General features: G+C 34.4%; 2 protein-coding genes across 2 annotated transcripts in view; both read left to right on the top strand.

Annotated features, from left to right (window-relative positions):
- The window catches only part of LOC127881120 (exosome component 10-like), a 164,127-nt gene that overhangs the window by 121,035 nt on the left and 16,772 nt on the right, over positions 1-26,320 (top strand). The gene's annotated exons all lie outside the window — the stretch shown is intronic.
- LOC127881119 (uncharacterized) overlaps positions 1-26,320 on the top strand; it is a 60,006-nt gene that overhangs the window by 31,780 nt on the left and 1,906 nt on the right. Inside the window, exon 5 of the transcript XR_008049909.1 lies at positions 192-1,949. The gene's annotated coding sequence lies outside the window, so the exon portion shown is untranslated. The remainder of the gene's footprint in view (positions 1-191; positions 1,950-26,320) is intronic.

Here is a 26,320-nt window from a genome sequence, read left to right as displayed (position 1 = left end):
TTTTAGATCTTTGTTTTTAGATATTAACTCACTTTAGAAACAAGTTTACTTATATTCACTGGCGTAAACGCCTGTGAAAAACTTATTAATATACTTATAGTCGTTATTTACAGGAAATCTGTATATCGGTATTCCACCGAAAGCAAAGAATCTCGTGTCGTTTTTGTCACATTCATTTTTCCTGATTTTAGATATGCTCCGAGGTTTGACGGCGCATTACGACACAAAACTTAGTTATGTGACGACCTCGCCTTTGAATTGCGTTCACGAAAAATTAAGGGACATCTATATGCCACCCAAGCTGCTGCTGATGACAAAAGACAAACAGTCCTTTAAAAAAACCGGCATGCAAATCAAGAACTACGAAAATATGTTTTTAAAGCATGCCAAAGAGAACCATAAGACGTTTATTCAAGGCGAGGCCGGAACGGGCAAATCCACATTTCTTGCAAAGTTAGTTATGGACTGGTGTCGTATTAAATTAGAAAAACAATTGAAAACAAAGATAGCACATACTGATACGCAAACGAATTACGCCTCTTTCTTCAACGATTCGTGGTCTCTACACCGTTACAGTTTTGTCTTCCACATAACGTTAAGAAATTCGGTAACAGAAATCTCAATTTACAACATGATCAAGGAACAGATAATCGACTCGATATACTCGTCTGAAGAAGATCGCAAAAAGGCCTACACATTACTGAATGAGATAATGAAACGCGAACTTTGCTTGATACTACTAGATGGTTTGGATGAATGGACCGGTCCTGGAGGTGGATACAACCTACCGACGTTGGTAACATGCCACAGACAATGCGTCATCTTGATTACAACTCGACCTTGGAAAGTGGCTGAAGGAACATTTAACCACTCAGAGATGCATACTTTTCTGCAACTTGAAGGAGTTAACGATCCTTTCGAGCTTAGTAGAAATTTGTTGAGTTTAATGATTGATAGGAAGGAGTTGAGCGCTAAACACCTATTATTTAAGCGTTATGTATCCGAAAAGAAGCTAAACGATTTACTGTTGTCACCAATGATGCTTTCTGTAATTGTATGTTCATATGCTGAAGGAATAACACTGAAAGGCTCTAAATGTGAAATATACTGTATCATACTGGAAAGTCTTCTAAAGAAGGCAAACAGCAAAATCAGTGAATTTCAGCATCCGCCATTTCCTTGCTTTACGGGCACGCAATACATTCAACCCAATATTGAACACCTAAATCGTCTTGCTGAAGCGGCATTTCATTTGCTGTTTTCAAACACAAGGGAAAATTCGCTTGTGTTTGGTATAAGCGAATTAAAGCTATATAAGTTAGAAGAAGAACTTGAGACGGCTTTAAAGTCAGGTATTTTGTCTGCAACTCCAAAAGCATCGGTATTACGATTATCGTCATCATTTTCCTTTATCCATAAAAGCTTTCAGGAATTCCTAGCTGCATATCATATCGCACGCAATACCCAAACAATTAATGGCATAATTTCGGGATATCTTAAACGCAGTAACAATTCCTACCTTGATGTTACTGAAGTTTTAACTTTTCTGTGCGGGTTAGACATTTCGGCTGCGAATACACTCTCTGACATGATGGACAAATGTGACCAGCTTCATTACTTAAAATACGAGTTCAAACCCAGCCCCTTTCAGCACTGCGTCCTGTCAGGATATAGAGAGGCCATTGCTAATGCGAAAACATGCATTAACCTAAAACTCAGTCACTTTAACATCGACGACGAAAACATTCATCCAGATTTGCACTCACTTTGGGTCATGAATGCGTCCAGTGTCGAGGTTCTACGTGTAACTGTATTCTCTCGGGACCCTTTATTTGATGGGAAGAGTTCACCTGAATGTGAGAAGTCTTCATCTACTATGGACTTTGAACTGTCATCGTGTCACAAACTAAAAGTGCTGAAACTCTATGGATACGGCGTATGTTTGAAAGGTAGATATATACATTATTGTTAATATTATCTTATAAATGTAAACTTTAATAACTATTAAGAGATTCGGCGCATGAGTAAAATACCACATCATATATATAATGATACCTTATAATAATGACTTAAGCAAATGCTTCAATGTATGTTACTTAACCTAAAATAAAAGGGCAATATAAACCAGATGTTTAATATGTAAGTATCTCTATTTGGACATAATTATAAGGGGCATACTTTTTACTCTATAACAGTACCTCACGCATTGTTTTGACAATGACATCTTCAGCAGAAATATAATTAAGTAATATTTCACAAGTTCATGGAGTCATGTAAAATTCAAAGTATTACTACATATCTCCTACTAATTGACACCGAAAATATGATTCATCATAACGTTTTTATTTAAATCGGTATATTCTCTCAATTCGAAAGGCGCGTTTGCATTAATACACCGTGTGACATTATAATGTGCGTGTCTAAAAATTGAACCTGTTTTCCAAATGTCGCTCGGAACGTTACTGATAAAATACATAACACATAAAATAAATAAGCTGTTCCAGTCGATTAGTACGGACACATATTTGATTCTTAATCGATATTGACGCAATCGTGCAACAAAAAAATTAAAATTAGAAATAGACATAACATTTAACATAAAATGCTTACATATAATCGCTGATGGACACCTCTATGAGACATAATATTAAGAACATGGTTATCTTTATTGATATCGCAAACTTAAACCTTTAAATTTTAGTAACCTACTTTTAACAAGTATCTTATGAAATGGAAAATAGATATACGGCTAACACAATTTATATCGCGGTATTTATACTAACACTTGAATTCACGAGGCACACAATATAAAAAATCAGTACCACGATACCTAAATGATTCACACATGAACTGCTTTTTCATTCTGGCATCGATCTCTTAGCTAAAATGATTTTGTTTTTCAATTAGCAATACGCTCCAAGCAGAAATTTGACGGTTCTAATTTTGGTCAGGTGAAGTCAAAAATAAGTCGAAACGTTAAATTTTTAGCTTTTACCTAATAACAATTCCAGTAAACACATTTCTGGGCAAATATTGATTCAACTTTGTCAGAATGTTTTTTTGGAAAACTTGTATGCAAATTTTAAATCTGGGTAGAAAAAGAGTCATTTTGTAAAACATTGTGGCAACTTGTAAATCCGCATGTTGAGAATATGTAACGTAATGCTTTGCCGCCATTGCGCGTTTACGTCGGCCGTCGATGACGGTGACTCCATTGTAATTGTTATGATTTAAATAGAGTAAATAAAGGATCGAACCGTTAAGACGCGTAGTACTTTATGAGCAACATTTCTCACAAATTATGGTGCCGTGACGAAAAATAACAATGAAACAAGATTAACAGAAACTATTGTCTATCCGTAATGGGAGTCGAGCAATCATCGCACATGAACTTGAAGAACTACAGACTGCCAAAGATGATCATGACTCCATCGGGATGATTTTGAACAACATTTCCGAAGTATTGGACTCGTTAAAAGCGATTGAGAAGATTTTAAGTCAAACAAAAGTTGAGCGAATTCCCGAAGTAATGACGGAACAGCGACGTACACGAATCAGCTTAAACAGAAGTTTCAGAAATTTAAGAAAGATATTATTTTCACAGACACAAACAATAAAACCGTTAACATCCCAGGTCTGCCGTCGGCTTCAATCACCACTGATGACAGAAAACTTGTAACACCAGCATCCGCCGAAGCTCTATATGAAGTTTCGTCGAATTCCACCGCACACGCGACCTACGGGCTACAACCAACTATTGTCGATGTTGTAACTGGAGTACAGCAAAACTCCGCAACCACACAGAATTGGTCACTGCCGACTTCGCCACAACGCCAGTATGGCCTCCACAAAGTTTCGAAACCGCACAATCAGGGAAATCGACGATTTCGGTCACAGCGCCATCTTGGGTACCCCTGACGTCCTTGATCACACCTTTTGAGCTACAGTCGACTTCCACTGAGTTGCCTTTTAGGATACACACTTCCACCGCAGCGCCTAATGGACAGCCCGTTTATCCCGCTGGTCACTCGTCTTCATTAAACTGCAACTGGTATGCTAGATATCCTCCGCAAGCCGTCACTCCTATTCGAGCGAGAGATCGATCTTATCACGTCATGAACCCTCAATCCTCTTCGATGTCACAATGTACTAGGTTCAACCCAGATAGACTCACGCGCTCGTCCACCGCACTAGAAGAATTCTCCGCGCCCATGCCCACAATGCCCCCTCCCTCCACCATGCACCCCCTCGCGCGCATCCACCGGAAGGAGAATTCAAGGGCGTGGAAGGACGCCCTTGGGGACAAGGCGAGCGGTATGGAGTGTATAGACATGGATACGTCGAAGCGACAGCTGTCAGAATACAGGCTAAAGAGACTGCTAGAGGAGCTATATGCGGACTAGAAGTTATTCGACTATGTAAACAAAAAACCACGGATACAGAATCTTCAAAGTCTCCGACGAAGTCTTTCCAGCGCAGTGCTACAAACCTCTCGCGGATCGAGATCTCGCGCAACTCCGTACATCGCGCTCCCAGCACGAGTCTTGCGACAAGGACGCCGTCAACGCGTGAGGCAACGCGAACGCCGTCTATGCGCGAGAACCTCCGGACGCCGTTCACCCAGATCAGTCGTCTTAGGAAACGAGAACAGGTAAGCAAGAAAAAGAAAGAAAAGCTGAATATTGCGAGCAAGAAAACCTCAAAATGTATACACTTCAACACTGTTATTTCGAACACCGATAATCCGAAGTCACCGTTTTTTCAAAGTATTTTTCAGGTCCCGATTTTGGTTCTCCTTTGTTTAATGTAAAATTTCATTGTTAATCCGAACTTCGTTAAACCGAAGAAATCGTTAATTCGAAGTGATTCAGTCGGCCCCAACACTATAATTTGCACCTAGTTATCAATCTTTAATCCGAAGTCAAAACTGCAAAATACGGTGCGTAATTCCACACCTCTGTCGTGGCGCGTCAAAAGCCGATTATTACACCTTTGTCGTCTGCGCGAACGGCGTTGTTCAGAGATACATCGCGTTTTAGTTTAAAAAATGTTTCATTTCCGAAAATGTATTCATATGTATGTATGTCTGATAATTTGTGCTATTCTTTATATTTTATATGTTCTGTAATTAGACAAAAATAAAAACAAGAAAAAGAATCGTTTTATTCCACCGTTTGTTACAAATGGAAATCTATTTGCTATCTGACTAGTTTACGCTTTTAAGTAAGCGTGTAACAAAACCATGCGAATTCCACAACGTTTTATTTTTACAGAATCAAATAAATCTTATGTCAAATGTTTATTTCGAATTATCGTTAATTCGAAGTTTTTTTTAACGGTCCCGACGACTTCGAAATAACGGTGTTGAAGTGTAGAAGAAAGCACTCAAACGGATTTCTCTCCTATTCCGTCAATAACTCCCATGAAGGGCTATCAATCGAGGGGAATCTCGAAGCATTTGATACGATGTCGCTGCCCCGAAGTCCGGGTATTCAGATAGACCGACTGTCGCCGGTGATGCCATTTCAGAAAGAAGTCACGCACACCGACATCTAGCTCGAAGAATACGACGGACAGGAAGCGGAATACGACTACCTTAACCGTGATTTGCGGTACGATACTCAACATATCCATGACGACGGTCCGCGCTTGAAGTGGAAACTCGGGGACTCGGAACAGCTGCTTCCGGGTAACGATGGATGTGTACGCACTGCAGTTGTTCGTTTCCAACCAAGGAGTGTCGACGCGCCCAATTACAAGACTTTATCCACTTGAGTGCCATAGACACGTTTTGACTTTAAAGTGTGATTTTGATGGTATTCGTAATAATTGAAAAGGACATGTTCAGGATTGTATTTTCTTAAATGACATTCATGATCGAAAAGCATGATTAAGAAATGATTGTTCTATTAACTTTGCTTTAAATGATAATTTACATAACTATTTGATGATTTTGCCAAACGTTATATTGTTTTATATTTATTACTTTTCGCGGCCCCCATGATGTTGAGAATATGTAACGTCATGCTTTGCCGCCATGGCGCGTTTACGTCGGCCGTCGATGACAACGACGTCAATGTTAATGTTATGATTTAAATATAGTGAAATAATTCGATCCGTTAAGACGCGTAGTTCTTTCTGAGCAATATTTCTCACACCACATTTCTGAATCCATATGGAACTCAAACTTAATATTAAATAGGCAATGTTTTATTCTGGTTAAAAATAGAGAAACAATGTCAACAGGTAAAATCTCGATACAAGTGAAGCCACATTTCACACTCAATATTGATCGAACTCTGTCTTAATGTTTACCTTGACAATATCTTTAAAAAAATTGAATTTGCCTCAAGTGAGGTCACAAATCAGCTAAAAAATCAGGTCAAAGACAACATAATACCGTTAAAATACTCCAATTTCGAGTTATTTAATAACGCTCTCGTTGTACCGTATTCCTTTTTGTCATTTTTATGAAGAGCTGATGTTCAACTAGATAATTGCACTATGTGATTTGTTTGAGAGATGCGAGCACAGAAGTTGAAGTGGAAATGCGAGAATAACCTACCTGTCATGGATTAACGATTATGGTCAATCTTATTAAATATTCACATTATTTTTTAGTAAGGCACGCTGCAGAATATCATGTTATTTCGTCGATTCAGATTTGAAAGCAATAACAAAAGCGACCTGTTAGACAAGTTTTTGATTGTATTAAAATCGTATACAAACAATCTCATTAAAATCATCTTGAGTCGGACGCTATTATAATGTTTGACTGGAATGATTTTTGGTCCCGTATTGCACTTCTGTATCAATTGTCATCCGCACAAATGCACAATACATTTTTCATAACGAGTACTCTCTTATATAAGATACATTGCTAAACTAAGCTATGCAAAACGCATTTTATTGCACCCAGCAAGACTGATACTTGTACTGTTAAAAAGGTAATTTTATCCGATGCCTAGCTCTTAACAGTATTTCTATTTTATTTTAATGAGACTGCTTTTTAAAGTATTTTAAATGGTTACTTGAGAGAACTGCTTCGCGTAATGTGTGTTTTAACACGTTGCTACATGTGTGTATGTTGGGTGAGCGGATACCGTTTTTGTGCCCATATACACTCAAACAGTAATTGTTTGTAACCGAGTAAATGTGAACCAATATTTATGTTGAAGTATCGCGTTATAATTGGAACACTATGTTAAATGCCGTTTATAAATGTCAAGGTTTTGTACATTGGAACTCGGGATAAAGATTTTGAATGTTTGTGAAGCAATTAATGCAATTTAAAAATAACGATTACATGTTTCATTTGTTCATAATGTTGTACACATATTCCGGCCGAATGAAATATATTTTATTTCTCACGCAATAGGGGGTGAATATGATTGAGCATTATCGGTATGTATTTAAATTTAGATAATGAAATGTTTATGAGTGCACTTTTCAAAACGGGAAAAGCTGTGAGATATTATGAAGACACTATGAAGACATCGTGTGTTTTTTAATTATTATCTATAATTGTCCATCTTTAGGTGAAATAGATGCATTCAATATGGTTAGTACTTTTAAATAATCCGTTATAAATATAAACATTATATCATGTTTGTAAATCTGTCACCACATGCTAATTGCAGCTAGAATCAATGTTGAACGTTGTTATTTCTGTATTAAGTGAGTGGTTCTAGACATCCGTTTTACAAAAAGTTTGAATTTAATAGACGATGAAATAACGTGTAATGGAAACTATAGGTTAAGTAGCAATTTAATATCGCAAAGTTCTGTTGCGCATGATTAACGCAATACACATTCTTACGTACTTTTAGAAATGCCAATGTTGGGCTGCTACCTTTATGCGTTTCTTATTCGGTAAGTTAACGTCCAAAAGTTTCGTGACGTCATTGGAAAACCCTGCAGGAATCTGTTTAATTGTTCAATATCGGAGAGAGATTATTTACGTTGTTCGGCAAATTTCTATGACCTTTATGATGATATGAATAAATAAGAAACTCAGGCATTTGTGACGTGCATAAAACAATACTTCATGTTTAATCAACGGCGAATGTTTACCATATTACGTATAAAACAAAACTGCCTACATAAGCACTTCGTGGACCTAATTGAGAAATGGCGACGTACACGTTAAAACGTCAACACTTTTCGACATCTGCATTTATAAATTCATATTATCTGTAAACCGTGACACACTTGTCGAACGTTTTAAATAAAATACGTATTTCATTTATTCGAGAAAGATACAATTAGAAATTCTAAAATAAATAATATAGAGTCTCAAGCATCTCCCGAAATTGTGAGGTCAACATTATTGGGCTATACGGAGGATGCTAAACGCTGAAATCAAGAGCCTCGGTTCGGATCTGGGTCGATAGGGCACAGTGGACTTAATAGACAGAAATTCACGTAAATTTGACTTGACAGCAGCTGGAGTTTCACTTCTTTATATTGATAATGAGCATCACTCTCCGGTCAATACAAAACTAACATCTTTAATTATTCATGACTAAGACGATCGCGGTCTATGGCGATGAAGTTTCCATTTTCAAGAGTGTTGACTATTGTTGGTCTTAGAGCAAAGACCATGTTGTATTTTGTGTGGTAATCGTGTCTGCACACAACTTAATAACAGTTATTCTAAATCACCGATTGGCGTCGTTTTTCACTTCGTATCCAGTGACTGCGTGATTGTGTCCGCAAACAAATTTTAAGCATTTTGTTATCGTAAAGTGGGTGTATGTGATGCGAAACATACGATATCTTTATCACATCTTGTTCGCCTGCTCATGACGTGCTCATGGTTAGCTGTATTTATAGCCTTTTGTCCGTCGTTCTTCGTGAGTTTTAAACAGTTAAATTTTTATCACTAATCGCCAAATTTATTTCCCAATCTTCATTAAACTTGGTAGGAACATGTGTTCATGTGGCATGCGGTTCAAAAATATGTCACAAGGTATAATAAACAAACCCAGCTTGTTAAAAGTCTGAAGCCAGATTTATTTTAATTATTAATGAAACAAGATCAGCAAATCTTTCTAGATGAAATGTAAGCTCATTTTGAAACGGGTCGTGTGGGGTTAAACGATCAATCAATAGTTCGAGTTACACAACATGTTTTTGTAAACTTGAGAACATCATTTATTGCTCAATGTGCGTAAAACGTGTTCCGAACATTTGTGTCAAGGATTTCTCAGACGAGTTAGAAAACTTGGTGATAACGTAAACAAATAAAAACTAGTAAAAACAAATTGAGTCCTCAATCTTCACGAAACGTTTACTGAACATAAGTAGTAAATAGTTCTCAGCCGTACGAGAAAATGGATCTTGTCTATTTAAAAAACACGGCAGCCATAACGGGGACAGATTTCTTATGTGGTTTGAATCAAACTTCGACTGTCAAGAGGTCATTTATTTGCCCATTTATCGTGAAACTTGATCAGACAATAAACATGCAGAATAGTGAAATATTGTTAATGTCGTGCTCCGGATTTACTTTACTTATGTTCCAAAAAAAATGTAAGCGATTTTCCTAACCAATAGTCTTACACAACTTTTCTAAAAATATTAATAAGGTATCACTACCATGGAAATATGCAGACTACTCTTAATAATGGAAATGTTATGAGCAAAGTCCACGGACTTCTGTGACAACCTCGTACATTTAAATTCATGAACAAACATCAACAACAAAACACTATTTATTTTCCTGATACCCATTTTAATTAAGTAAAATATCATAATGTTTTTAACCAGGTTTTCCGAAGGAAAAAACTGGTTATTAGATTGGCGAATGCGGGCGGGCTGGCTGGCTGGCGGGCTGGCGGGCTGGCTGGCTGGCTGGCGGGCTGGCGGGCTGGCGGAATAAGCTTGTCCGGGCCATAACTATGTCGTTCATTGTCAGATTTTAAAATCATTTGGCACATTTGTTCACCATCATTGGACGGTGTGTCGCGCGAAATAATTACGTCGATATCTCCAAGGTCAAGGTCACACTTTGAGTTCAAAGGTCAAAAATGGCCATAAATGAGCTTGTCCGAGCCATAACTATGTCGTTCATCGTCAGATTTTAAAATCATTTGGCACATTTGTTCACCATCATGGGACGGTGTGTCCCACGAAAGAATCACGTCAATATCTCCAATGTCAAGGTCGCCACGACTTAAAATAGATTTAAAAAAAAAAAAAAACTTACAAAGGGGGTTAATTTTTTTTGGTCATTTCAAAAGTTCAGTTTGAGTTTTCTCCCTTTATCAGATTTTTTTTTTCACAATGAAAACCTGGTTTTGTGACAATTTTGTCCCTTGTCTGAACTTTTTAATTAATTTTCTCTTTTAATAACTCTCCGTATAAAGTCTTGAAAGCAATGAACATTCGATTGGATATTGATAATTGAGGCAAAAGCTAACAGTTAACGCTCATATGCCATATCAAACTGTGCCTGCATGTAACTGTTTTAATAACACATCGTTTAATAGACTTACTCTGGTACATTTTCCAAATCACACTAAACTGCCGGTACAAACAGAACACATTCCTTATCAAACGTTTTTTTATGAAACTAGCATCGGTTCATAAAATTTGTATGCTTATTTCAAACCTGGGTATAATATGTGTTTTTATAAAATGATGAGAATCAAATTACAGCTTTATTTGTTGAATGTCAGTGTATAATTTGACACGGAACCTTATAAATAAATACGAGCTATGTCTGACATTATATTCCAAGGTCGTATGTTGTGAAGGTGGGTTCCGGCGATTTGAATCGATTTTATCATAAATATGTAAACATGCTAAGAATTATGCGTATATCACTAGGTTTATTTTATATTGTTATGTTCAAAATGTAGTAAGTTCTAGAATTAACATTTTCAGATATTGTCAGCTCGGCCACATCGGTATGTCCGGTACGTTTTCTACTAAACAATTCAGATCCAGCAGAACAACCTTTTCATGTATTGCCCTCTATTGAACACATTGAATTAGGAGATGTCACGTGTTCCAATACCTGGCTACAAAGTTTGTTCAACATCATAAAGACAGAAAAGCATAATGTAAAATGTCTACTTGAGGACTGTGAAATAACATCGTTTGTGAATGGAACAATGGACAAGTCATATAGTATTGAGCAAACACAAATTAAAAGGAATTTTATATCTAAAGGGAATGTTATCGATGCAACCAATATATTAATCGGAAACGATAATGCCATCGACGCGGTGTGGGAAGCTTGGCGCAGTCTGGATATGACGAATTTGAGTGTATTTGTTAGTTTAGACAATTATACAATGAAGCGTGTATCGTCGTCTGGGCACTCACAAATATCACGTACACAGATGGAATGTCTAAATAATCTTAGTCTGAGTTATGAGGAATGCGAATGGACACGGGAGGTCGAATCGATTGTGTTGGAAACACTTGCTTTAGATTTAATTGATGATAACCCCGTTCTGTTGGAAGCTCTGCATAGTCTAAATATAAAGAGTCTGAGTCTTAGTGGTAGGCTGGACAGTTTAAAAGGAGAACATGGAAAGTTATTGTCACACGCACTGTCGTCTCTTAATAAGCTGGAAACACTTATTTTGGAGGTAGATATTAAAAGATTTGAGGACAATATATGTCTGTTGGAAGCTCTGCGTGGTATTCTTATAAGCAGTCTGAGTGTAAGATTGGACAGATTGACAATGAAAGATGCATCCGAGTTATCGCACTCACTATTGTCTCTCAAACAGTTGGAAACACTTGCGTTAGAATTCATCAGTCCCTTTCGACGGGGAACTCGGTATGGTGTGCATATAAAGAGTCTGAGTCTTAGTGGTAGGCTTGACAGTTTCGAACGAGAACATGTAAAGTTATTGTCGCATTCACTGTTGTCTATGAATCAGCTGGGAGCACTTCTTATGGAACTTTCCATTGGGATAAGTCAGAACAACGTCTGTATGTTAGAAGCTCTGTGTGGCCTGCATGTAAAGAGTCTGAGTTTAAGTTTGTGCAGATTGATAGAAAAAGAAGCATCCGAGTTATCGCACTCACTGTTGTCTCTTAAACAGCTAGAAACACTTGCTTTAGAATTCATTTACACCAGTCCCTTTCCATCGGAAACTCCGCAAGGTATGTATATAAAGAGTCTGAGTCTTAGTGGTAGGCTTGACAGTTTCGAACGAGAACATGTAGAGTTAATGGCTATGAATCAGCTGGAAACACTTCTTATAGAACTTTCAATTGGGATATGTAAGAACAACGTCTGTCTGTTAGAAGCTCTGTGTGGCCTGCATATAAGGAGTCTGAGTTTACGTTTGTGTAGACTGACAGAGCAACATGCATCCGAGTTATCGCACTCACCGTCGTCTCTCAAACAGCTTGAAATACTTTCTTTACAATTAATTTATTGCAGTCCATTTTTGTGGGAGGCTCTGCATTCTCTGCATATAAAGAGTCTGAGTCTTAGTGGTTCGTTGAAATTTTCAGAAAAACATGTAAGGCTAGCGTCGCAATCGCTGTTGTCTCTCACACAGCTGGAAACACTGAGTATAGATTTTAGAGTTGTACCATTTGATCCGCATATCTGTCTGTGGGAATCTTTGTGCGGTCTCCATATAAAAAGTCTTAGTTTAAGTTTGTACAGATTGACAGGGCAGGATGTATCCGAGTTGTCGCACTCACTGTCGTCTCTCAAACAGTTGGTTAGTTTAAAAATAAGTGATGACAGTAACAACCCCGATCTGTGGAAAGTTCTTCATGGTGTGCATATTAAGAATCTGAGTCTAAAATTTTTGTTATTTACAGAAGAGCATGTATTGTCGTTGGCGGACGCACTGCACACGCTTACAATGCTCGCAACTCTCACAATGAAATGTAATGATTCAAGTAATCCCGGTCTTTTGGAAACTCTACGCAGTCTGAATACCATCGGTGTTGTGTTGGCTTGAACAGCTTAAAACGTTTTACTTAAAGTAGATTATTGCATATGTAGTGTATGGGGGGGCTCTCTAGGGTCTGAACATCAAAAGTTGAGGTCTTAGTTGTTTGTGTGGCAGTTCGGCGAAGGAAATGTATGACCGTTGTCAACACTCACTAGCATCCCTCACAGAGTAGGAAACACACAGTATTGAATTAAGTATGGAGAATTCCGTTATATGAAAAGATCTTTGTGGTTTTAACATCACGAGTCTTAATGGTAGATTGTATATCGCCATTGATAAAAGTGTGTCGTTGTCGAAATCACTATCGTCCCTCAAACATAGTACTTCATTAGATATTTATATGAGCTGCCTGTGGATATGTCTGTACAGTCTGAATATCAACAAGATGAGTGTGATTCTTTGAGGTTCACAAAATACACATTATTTGTCGTGGTCGAAGGCGGTTTCATCACCCACATATCGTAAACCACTTTCTATTGAATTAAACATGGATAATTACTGCCTGCACATAGTTCTGCCTTGTTCAATAAAACTCCAACGTCATTGTGAGTCTAAGAGGTGGAGAGGAAGGGTTGTAGGTTCGGCGAATGAACATGTATTGTACATGTCGTATTCATATTCATTACTTTCACGGTAGCGAACGTTATAAATGGTAATAATGATGAATGGCATTATCTTCGCAGTCTCACTATCAAGGGCTTCAGTTTGATTTGGGCGAAGATTTCTTATCAAATATCACAGAATTAGTTTTTAAACCCAATACTCAATGCACATACGGCTTAATTGTTTGAGCATATATTCGATAAACTGTATTTGCATGGTGTTTCCACTAACATCGATCAGTGGCCTATCAACTATGATACAATGTCTCACTCCGTGTTTAACTCTGCTCTCCAAAAATCAAGAGTGGAAACATACAAAGGGAAGCATCTTGTGCAAATTTTCTAGCAGATAGTTTATCCACTAGCATATAGAATAACATATTATTTAATCAATTTAGTTAAACCACGTATATTTGTTTTGGGGATATATACTAATGCATTTCACAAAGTTTAAAGAGTATGTATAAACATTACCAGACATATGAAAATGGATTAGTAAATGAAAGTGTTAAAACGAAACACAGATACCAAGATGGGACCTAAATTATATTCTCCAAATATTTGTATTCCAAGAGCTCGATTACTACATCTGATTATACAATGTTTAATGTGTAGCAGATTTTAATTTGATGCTGCTATGTTTACAATTGTAATTGCTATTAATATATTTGCTATCGAGGTGTAGATATTTTAGAATATTTAGTTTTCATTAAATATTGTTTTTTGTAATAATTATCAACATGTTAAATATGCAATATTTATAATTTAATTTCCCGATCACTATGATAAACAATAAAGCATTACATCAAATCTTGCTTTGTTGAGACCATTCGTGATTTCAGGTACGATAGGTACATAAATCATGGCGTTAAACGATATGGAGAAATGATGTTTTGCATTAAATGTTATTTATATACTATGATGTGTGAATGTTTGTTTGCAAAGCTTAAAGTCCCCGTTCGTTGTTTTGCATATCAATCGTAAAGCGAGAAATAAACTTTACATAAATTCATTAAAATATATTTTTATCGAGGTTTACATCGAAAACCTGGTCAAAATCGGCTTTGAATCGATAAAATGATCACAAATACATGCAATAGGCGAAAATCATAGCAGCGGCGCGAGTTATTTAAATTATAATGCTATTTTAGCATTATTAGCATATGGAAGATAAATACATAGATTTAGCAAAAACGTAGCGTTGCAACTCAGTTTCCGTCTGTAACAGATGTATTTGCCTTTGTTCTCACCTTCTCATCGCTATCATATCCGCTAAATTTGCCCGTATCCGACATTTGGTTTGTTTAGATTTGAAGTCAAGCGTCGAATCATGAACATTAATAAGTTCGTGTTCGTTCTTAACCGTACTCGACCCCAAAATAAAAATCGCTATATTGTTTGTTTACAACCTATTTCAACCGGATTTTCCTCAATAAAAACACGTTTTCTTACAATTCTGCCCATATATGTTGCTATGAACGGTGACTTTAACTAAGAACATAATTTTGTTTAAGTTCATAAATATACACTAGTATTGTTATATGTTTATTACTGTCGTAACTATATATTATGTTTTGTTAATTTGTAAAATTTATGAGATTATATTTTTACAATTGAAAACATGTTTTAATTTGATGTAGTTAAAGTGAATATTTTTTTCAGTTTTTACTAAAGGCACATTGCATGCAAAGATAATACCAGGAAAGAAGACCAAACAAAACTTCTCTATTTCCATGTCGAGAAAACGTGTATTAAACACTTAATATAGTACTTTATAGTGTCAGATGTTCATTTTTCTCTCGATATTTTAATATAAATATACACGATGGAGCTCAAAAAGTGCAACATGAAAAGCTTAAAGTTAAATCAAAAAAAAAATTAAATCACTATAATTCGTTTGTTTGCCATTTTGAACAAGACAAAAATACGCTTTACAACAGGGTGCTTATACTGTTTTGTAAGAATAAATTATTATGCTTACATTTATCGTACAATCTTAGAATATATTTAACCTACGCCTATTTTATTGTTAAATATATTTGTTTGTATAAGTATTTGCCTATAAAAGCTACTAACTTATTTTAATTGATTTCTGTTATTGAAATTTATATCTTAATTACTGCCTTAATGGACCATTGATCCGTGGCCAAAGATCGACATCTTCAGATATATGTTGATACTGTATTGTTATAGGAACAGAACAACTTCCTGTGATTCACAACCTTCCCCGTGTTTCAGAAAGCTTTCCTTAGTGTATGACATAATTTTGTTCTGATTGTATTTGATGTTTTAACTTTTCACGTTTACTGGTAATTTGTGTCTGGTATGTAAACAATTGTGTTTGATTTTGATTATTGTAATAGAATATTCCTTATAATATATTTAAATGCATTTATTTAATCAGATATTATATAATACCCTAACAAAAACGATTCAAAACGAGAAAGCGTTTTAGTTAAATTGTACACACATTTACATCTAGTCTTTCTTGCAATGCAAAATCAATAAATGTCGAAAACTGCAATTTCAATTTTATTTGGTCTTGTAATTGGTGATAAATTTGTGTCATCTTCTAAGTTAAAATTAATGTTATTTAATATTGTGCTTCAAAAAAGTGCAATATATGAACATCGATACCTTTATAATTTAATATATTCTTCTAACCATTATGTAGTAAGATCAATCTCAAAAAGGCTTTAAATAATACGTCGTCGTTTTAAGATCTGATAACATATGTAAAATATTCAAACATAACATGACAACTACTGTATTAATTGCAATTAAACGTTAATAAATAACTGTCGATGACAAGAAAAACAGAATATACACCGGTAGCTAGCAATTAAGAGATTTATCAGGTAATGAAATAGTACAATGAACAGACTATGATTTTTATGTGTTTAAATTAAACAATCGTTAAGTAAGTTTTTCAAAGACATATATTGTTTGTGTAATTATATATTTCCAACTGAAACGAATGTCATTCTTAAGTGTAATACCTTTTGCAATCATCATATTACATAAACCGTGAAAATGTATAAATGTCTTTCTTTTGAGGAATGAAAGTTATTCTATGTATTTCAGAATGTAATTGGCTGTAAGTCAGTTATTATTGAATAAACATTATAAGATGTACAGGCATACAAGGTCCAGTCTAATTGATCCATGAACAAGCTGGGAAAAGGAGTGGCGGTTGAGTATCTTAAAATGCTAAACCACTGTTCTCTGCATTGTAAAATGTATTTATTTATACAATTTTATTCAATCATTTCACTCTATATATAACTGCCTGTGCATACATGTAACATGGTTTAGTGCTCGAGTCATGCGTTTCTTATCATTGCGTTTTAATTGATGATTTTTATTAAACTGTTATGCTTGTAACTGTCATTGGAATTTAATGTGTTAGAAAGTGTGCTGCTCATGTTACTATTTCTTATTATTGTATGTGTATTGATTTAAGCGTTATCGATTGTATCTTTATTAATTATATCGTTATTGATTATATCGTCATCGATTAGATGAATGATGGTTATTCACGTTAGTTATAAACACACTCAAATACGAACGAATAAATTCGGATCACCGCCTGGGAAAGATATATATAAAGTATGCGGGTTTAGCCTTATTTAAATAATATAGCGAAGATTGTGTTTGCTTCTTGTCGAGTATCAATAACTACACGAATCAGGATACTAAAGTGTTCGAAAGCTTAGCTTCGCAAAGTTTATTGGTGACGATTTAAGTTTAAATTGGCAAATATACAATTGCCATAACTTGCATGTTTGATGTTTATTAACTACACTTTTAACGCCCATCCTGTTTAACTATTAAAATTTAAGAGCATGATTAGCCTACTGAAAGGAAGTCAGATGGGGATTCTCTTTAGGTCTCATATGGTCCTAATGGGCAGATGTATGAAATATTTTTAGTGTTTATACTGATTAACTTCACCTAATCTGATTCTTGTAAACGATTTTAACAATTGTCGGATATCTTTTAAACTGTAAAATCTTGTCAAAACCGAAAGGTTAAAGTTCGTTGCAAAGTTACGAAAATCCTATCGACTTGATATGTATAACTACTTGATAGTTTAACATATGACGGTGATTTTTATAGTATTTATTACACTTGTATAGATGATATTTTACAATTTACAGACACGGTTTGTAACTGCTGGTTATGTTTGAAAATAATTCATCTCAGTTTCTTTTAGGGAAATATCTAATGAAAGCCAAACTGATAGGAAACCATAAACATCGAAATTCATTGACGTTTGTTTAAATTCACTGTTTGGTATATAATAAATAAAGGATATTTGTTGGATTCGATGGAATATTGATTTTATTTCAGGAGTGATCATATAATATATATATTTTTTATGATCACGAGTGAATTAAAATCGATATTCCATTGAATCCAACGCATTTTCTTTTTGTTGTGCTTTTGAACCGATTATTTACATTGTAAAAGGAAAAAAGTTCAAAGTGTAAATATGGACATAACCAGACTTATGAAAAGGGAGTATTTTGAAAACTGGATAAACTTAACTGTAAAAATAAAACACAGATACCAAAAGTGGGAGTTCAATTATATTATTAAAATATGTGCATTTCATGAGCTTGCTTACTACATCTGATTATTAAATGTTAGATGTGTAGCAGATTATAATTTGATGCTGCTATGTTTACAATGGTATGTTATGAATATTGTTGCAATCGAACTGTATATATCTTAGAAAATGGATTTTTTAATGAAATATTGTTCTTTGTAATTCAACATGCTAAACATGCAATGATTATATCCGTATCACTTTAATATTCAATATAGCAAATCTTGCTTTGTTAAGACCATTCATGATTATGAAGTACGATAGGTATAGAAATCATGACTTTAAACGATATGGAGAAATGATGTTTTGCATTAAATGCTATTAATATACACTATGATGTGTGGATGTTTGCTTGCAAAGCTTAACAAAGAACATAATAGTATATAAGTTTAGATATATACACGTTTATTGTAATATGTTCATTATTGTCGTAACTTTATATTGTGTATTGCTTGTTAGTGTGTTAGTTTTATGAGATCACATTTTCACAATTTAAAACATTTTTAAATTTGCTGTAGTTTACGTGAATATATTTTCATGTTTTACTTATGTCACATGGCATGCAAAGATAATACCAGGAAAGAAGACCAAACAAAATTTATCCAGTTCCGTGTCGAGAAAACGTTTATTCAACACTTAATATAGTATTTTGTAATGTCCGATGTTAATTGTTTTCTCATTGTATTTTAACATAAATACACGATGGAGCTTACAAAGTGCAAAATGATAACTTCATGTTAAAATAAAATTAAATCACTCTAAAGACACAAATACGCTTTACAACAGGTTGCATCAAATGTTTTGATAAAATTAATGATTATGTTTTCATTTATCGTACCATCATAGAATATATTTAACGTAATTTTATTTTTAAATATATTTGTTTTCATAAGTATTCGCCTATAAAAGCTACGAACTTATTTTCATTGATGTCTGTTATTGAAATTAATATCTTAACTACAGCCTTCATGGACTATGGGTCCGTTGCCAAAGGTCAAAATCTTCAGATATATTTTGATACTTGGTTGTTTTACGAACAACTTCTTGTAAATCACAGCGTTCCTTTGTGTAGGAAATACTTTTGTTTTGATTGTATTTGATCTTTTAACTGCTAACGTTAACTGTTTTTTTTTCCTTGTTTGTAAACAATTGTGATTAATTTTGTAACATAATATTCCTTATAATATATTTAAATGCATTTATTTAATCAGATATTATATAATAGCCTAACAAAAAACGATTCAAAACGAGAAAGCATTTCAATTAAATTGTACACACATTTACATCTAGTCTTTCTTGTAATGCAAAATCAATAAATGTCGAAAACTGAAATTTTGATTGTATTGATAATTTCTATTTGGTCTTGTAAATGTCATCTTCCAAGTTAATATTAATGTTATTTAATATTGTGATTTAAATAAATGCAATATATGAGCATCGATACCTTTATAATTAAATATATAATTCTAACAATTATGTAGTAAGATTAATCTCAAAGGAGGCTTTAAATAAAACGTCGTCGTTTTAAGATCCGATACCATATGTACATACATTCAATAATTAGATGACAACTACTGTCTTAATTGCAATCGAAAGTTAATAAATAATTTTCGATGACAAGTAATTCCGAATCTGCACAGGTAGATTGCAAAAACAGATTTATCAGGTAATTAAATAGTACAATTAACAGACTATGATTATAATGTGTTTCAATTAAACAATCGTTAAGTAAGTTTTTCAAAGACAAAAATTGTTTATGTAATTAAACATTTCCAATTGAAATGAATATCGCTCATAATTGTAATAAGTTTTGCAATAATCATATAACATTAACTGTGAACATGTTTTAATGTCTTTCTTTTCAGCAATGAAAGTTTTTCTATGTATTTCAGAATGTAATTGGCTGTAAGTCCGTTATTATTGAATAAACATTATAAAGCATGTACTTAAATATTTAATAATGTTAACTTATTACTGTTCCAGATAACACATTTTTATTGTTAAAACTTTGTCAGAATGTTTATGTTGATTATTTTAAGACCAACTTTTATCAGGGTCAAATGGAGTCATGAGGTAGGTCCATGTATAAAATATTGTGGCAACTCGTAAATACACATTTATTTCTCACTATTGCTGAAACCCATATGGAATGGAATTAAAACTTAAAGGGGCCTTTTCACAGATTTTGGCATGTATTGAAGTTTGTCATTAAATTCTTTATAGTGATAAATGTAAACATTGGATCTAAAAAGCTCAGTAAAAAACAAGAATAAAATTAAAGAAAGAAAATAAGTAACCCTCAATGGGACCCGAACCACTGACCTTTGGAGTCCTGGAGTAAAAGGTCTCCCGCTTAGACCACTCAGCCGTCCTTGCTCATACCTGTACCATGATTAATGTGTTTTATACTTTATATAAGCAATCCTCGTAGTATCACAAAATACAACGACAACAACAGAAGTCTCCAAGTTGCAACGCTTTATAATTTTAAGGTTTTTAAATCGTCAAAAGATGAACATAATGGATATTTTCGAGCATGGTAAATGTTCAGTATTACTGATTCCTCACAAATATCATATTTAAAAGGAAAATTTGCGAACCTGAAACATTTATTGTTTTATTTTGTCAATTTACCAAAAAGTGAAAAGGCCCCTTGAATACTATCTAGAATCTTGTTAAAAATAGATAAACAACAAGGTCACAGGTCAAATATTGAAACAAATAAAGCCATAGTTACTACTCAATCTTCATCGAACTCGGTCTAAATGTTTATCTTGACAATATCTTTACAAAGTTCGAATCTGGGTCAAGTGAGATTTAACTTTAAAATCAGGTCAAAGTTAATAATAAAAGTTACAACAACTCTTATTTCGAGCAACTGTCGAGCAACTTACTCACGCGTTCAGTTGTACCGTATTCAATATGTGTTATTTTTTATGAAGATCCGATGTTTAAACTAGATCACTGCACCATTTGATTTGTTTGAGAGATGAGAACACAGTTGTTGAAGAGGAAATGCAAAATGACCTACCTGTCACGAGTTAGTGATTCTGTGAAACTTATTAAAACTATACACACGCATTTATAATAAGAAACGATACATTTATATTGCAGAATATCATGAAATGTCGATAAAGATTTTTTTAAGTGACCAGTTTTAATTGTACTAAAATCATATACAAAGCAATCTCATAAAAACCTCGAGTCGGGCGCTACACTGTATTATAAGGTCTGAATGTGATAATTTAACATCAGAGGTCACGCTCAGATGCCCTTTACCGGAACCAATCAAATGGTTGAATTTCAAATGTTTTAGTATAGAGTCATACCGGTATGAATGAAATTAACGGGAACATATGCCTTTCGATCCCGTATTGCACTGCTGTATCAATTGTCATCCGCCAAAAAAATCGTTAAAGATGTTTTATAACGAGTACTTTCCTTTTTTAAGATTATTCGATAAATTAGGCTATGAAAAAAAAATCACCTGGTAAGACTGAAACTCATATTGTTCAAAAGGTAATTCTATCCGATACCTAACTCTTGGCAGTATTTCGATTTGAGTTTAATGAGAATGCTTTTTAGAGCATGGATAAGGGTTACTTAAGGGGTGTTGCTGCAGTTTTGCTGATTTTTTCCATCTATTAGTTTTTGTCCAAAATTTATATTTAAGATATATATACAAATACTATATGAAAAGTAAAGTAAAAACATAGGGTCACCGGCCTCCTTTTGATTTTATTCATCATTATATAACATGTACTTTTTCAATAAAACTGAAAATCTCTAATGGCGTAAAAATAATTCAAAACCTATGAAATTGGAAACATGTAGATGTTATATAAGCTAATATACATCATATACCATTAGATCAAACATACACTACCAATAAAATGGAGTACACAAGTACAATTTTAAGAAATTTATTTTTTATAATTTGTATGTCGCCAAAAAAAAGTCATTTTTTTACTTTCGTTACCAAATAAATGGAATTTATTTTTTTCTGTCTAATAGAATTCTGCGAAACTGCTCAAATATGTTCATCTACGTATTGTCATTATTAAACATAAATAAAAAAGGGGGTCACCGCACTTTTAACAGAGATTTTTTTGTTTTAACTATCCCTACCGTTTGCGTCAAATTTAATAAAATACAGCAATTAGGCAAACCCCAAATACTGGTACATAGATTGTTATAAATATGCATAAACATTAGAAATTGTCTACAATCTTAACTGGGTTCACACCAGCTTAACAAAAGATATTAATATAAAACAATATTAAATCACAAACATAATACCATACAGTATCAACTTCGACCTTAATCATTAATGACTTGCATGTACTTGTTCACAGATTTCGGCATGTTTTGAAGTTTGTGATTAAATGTTTTAAATTGATAAATGTAAACAACTAAAGATTAAAGGAGCGCCAGTATAAAATATGAATGAAATTAAAGAAAGAAAAAAAGTTAAAAAAAGTTAACACCATCTGGGATCGAACCACTTACGATTGTTTTATGAACATTTCTGATAATACTGATAACACAAATATTGAGTTGTGATAATAGCCTCATCGGTGAAAAACACGGCCGCCATGGCAGATTTTTTATGTTGTTTAAATAGTAGGATTCCCTTCTATTCGTATTATCAAGTGAAGTAGTTCAATTGTTTTACCATATTAAAGTAACAATCACGCTCAAAAATATCGAATATTTCGTTAAATAAAGCTAACCCATACAAAATCAATGTTCCTTTTAGCAAAATGCAAAATTTCAACGTTAGATGTTGTCTGGAAGAATTGATTTAACGAGATACAAAATGCTCGTTTTTATTTTTTTGTGGCCACAAATTATTCCATTTATATCTCCCGTGAAAATATCCGAACATTTACGGGCGAACACGAGATTGGATACGGTAAGCGTCGGAAGCATGACGTAGCTCTCATGAATAATCATTCTGTGAAATCAAAATGAATTCTGGGTAACTGGAACTTAGCGAATGCGAAAATGGCTTGTATAAATTATGCAAATAAACGCAACCCGAATGAATCCGATCCTGACTCGAAAGCGAAAGTAGATTACATCGTGGAACGATATTTAGATGCTTAAAACTTGCCGAATGCTTGTAATATAACGTTTTAACATCAATGTTACTTGGTTTTTAGGGTCTTCCTATTGTAATTAACCATCGTATGGTACTACTTGTTGTCGAATGTTTTTATATAGCATAATACAGTAGCCGTATGTATTGGTGAGCGTGATAGTGACTTTAAATAGGAATAAGGCGGACCCAACTATATACATCACGTCGTCAAAACGTAATGAAAGGAAGGGAAACTTGTTTAAAAAGGTTCTTTTTAATACATACTGATTAGTTAATATATATCTAATAAAATCATGTTTTTTTTTTTCAACAAATTTTTGCTGGCATGTTTATATAACGCGTCTCTACTTACTCTGGTAGATTAAAAATCCACGCTCTACTCTGCTGGTACAAAACAATCAGATCTTTTCAAATCCTTTCGAAAACACATATCTTATAAAATGGTATAACTCTATCAAACTACCATTGGTTCATATCCGTTTTTTTAAACCGGAGTATAAAATGTGTTTTTTTTTTCCAAAATTTGCTGAGATGAGTTTTACATTTATTGTTTGAATGTCAATGCAGAATTGGATACGGAACGTTATTATTAAACGAGATTTGTCTAACCTTATATCCCACGGTTTATTAGCCAGCATAACGTATTTAATGAACATGGGTTCTGGGTTCCGACATTGTGAATCAAGTTACAGCTATCCTGCGCAAACAAAATGTTAAGCTCATTTGGTTTATTATCTAAACCGTTTAAGTATTAGAATTACATTACATTTGCAGCTGTTGACAGATCGGCCTCATCGGTATTTGCTGTCCCGTTTCGTCTAAATAGTTAAGATCCTGAGGTCACTTCTCCAGTATTGAAAACCATTAAACACATCGAATTGGGCGTTTTCACATGTTCTGCAACCTGGCTACGAAGTCCCTTCAACATTCTTAAGACAGTCAAGCATAATGTTAAGTTTGTACTTAAGGACTGTGAAATGACATCGTTTGTGAATGGCACAGTCCACAATTCATATATTGTATAACCCACAGAAATAATAACGAATTAAAACGATGCCAAACGTATATTGATCGGAATCGATCATTACGATGCCGCTCTAAGAGAGGCTTGGCGCGGTTTGAACATCAGGAGTTTGATACTATATGGTATTTTAGACAGTTTGACAATGAAACATGTATCGTCGTTTGGGCACTTACTGTCACCGTTTACTCAAAAGGAACCACTTATTTTTGTCTTAAATGATGGTCTGCGGGGAAATCTTCATGGTTTCCATATTAATAATTTTAGTGTGTTTTGAATGTTATACATTTTGACACCGAATGTTGACTCGTTTATATGGAATTTTCTGTCGTATTGCACACATTTGGAAACACTTAGTAATGCAATTATTGAATAAACAGAAGAAATACGCAAATGATTTTGTTTTGGAGGGAAGCTGTATATAAGAGGTATGTGGGTAAGTTTGGGTAGATTAACACGGCAAGATGTAGCCGAGTTTGCGCAATCACTGTTTCTCTCAAAAAGTTGGAAAAACTATGTTTAGAATTAAGTGATGATAGTCACTTTATGTGGTTAGCTCTGCTTGGTCTGCAGATTAAGAGTGTATGTTTAAGTGGTAGGTTGAACAGTTGGACACAGATAGAAGAAACGGCGTCTGCGAGGACCTGCGTCTGCGCACACACTGTCATCGCTAAACAGGCTCGAAGCACTTAGCATTGAATTCAGTATTTATCGTCCTGGTCTGATGAAAGCTCAACGCATTCGTAATATCAAAATTCTTAGTTTAAATGGTGATAGAGTGGGTTTGACAGTGTAGTATGTTTCATCTTTATATCGGTATCCGTTATCTCTTACGCAGCTAGACACGTTTAGTTTTTTAATTAGGTTCCTTCGTGTATTATATATAGCAGGCTATACACGGTCTGACTATCAAGTGTGAGGCTACGTCGTAGGTGAGGCAGTTCGACGGAGGGACTTGTAGTTTTCGCACTCACAAGAACCCTCACACAGATGGAAACATTGAGTATTTAATTACGTGTAGACAGTTTAAGTCTGTGAAAAACTATGTATGGTTTAAAGATAAATAGTGTTGGTGGAAGACGGTGCAGTGAAATTGACAATGCATGTATGTCGATAATCCTACAGTCTTAATATCAACAGGATTATTCTAAGTCTTTGAGGGTCAGCAAAGAGAAATGAATCGTCGTTGTCAGCTCACACAGCTGACAAAGCTATTATATAATTTATAATAAATAATTACGACTCAGGGATATTTCTGAAATTCCAATTTTGAGTCTGGCCTAAGAGGTTATTGTATGTTCGGTAAATGAATTTGAATCGCCGTTGTCGTATTTACTGTCATCATACAAAGCTAAAATCGCTGAGACACGCTTGTCTTGATCTATGGAAGATTCTTAACGGTCGGATAATCAAGTGTCTCAGTGGGATGTTTCGCGAGTTGTTTTATAAAAAATTGCAATATGAGTTTTTAAGAAACTATAATTGCATATACGGCTAGAAACTGTAAGCGTACACATGTATATTCGATTAGATTTATCTGCATAGTGTTTTCACTTGCATTCACTCATGTGCACAAATCAACTGCGAAACAATGTCTTCATCCGACTTTCTGCTCGTGGTGAACACACTGTCTTTATCAAATGGAACACTTGATCGGAAACTGGATTTCGGCTGTGTTCATCGTTATTCAAAACTAGAACCGGGTACATATATTCAAATCCAAAAAGAACTGCCTGTATAGACTACAGTGAACTTAATGCCAATTAAAGTAGCGCACCCCTAATGATTTCCCGCGATTTCTTGGAAGGTTGAAGTCCCTAATATTAGGTGCCGTAGCGTTAGTGTTTAAGGCGATAGACTAGAAATCTTTTGAGATATTATCGCGCAGGTTCGAATCCTGTCGACGACGTATACTTTTTTGAGACGCGTTTTATTTCTTTTCTAACATAATTTGATTCAAAATGGCATATATGCTATGTTTATTGTTAAATATGTTGCAATTTTATGCGCATTCTTCAATTTTAAAAATTACAACAACAGTCC

The sequence above is a fragment of the Dreissena polymorpha genome, chromosome 5 (genome assembly GCF_020536995.1).
Source record: "Dreissena polymorpha isolate Duluth1 chromosome 5, UMN_Dpol_1.0, whole genome shotgun sequence".
Lineage (NCBI taxonomy): Eukaryota > Metazoa > Mollusca > Bivalvia > Myida > Dreissenidae > Dreissena > Dreissena polymorpha.
This window is presented reverse-complemented; position numbering and strand designations above follow the sequence as displayed.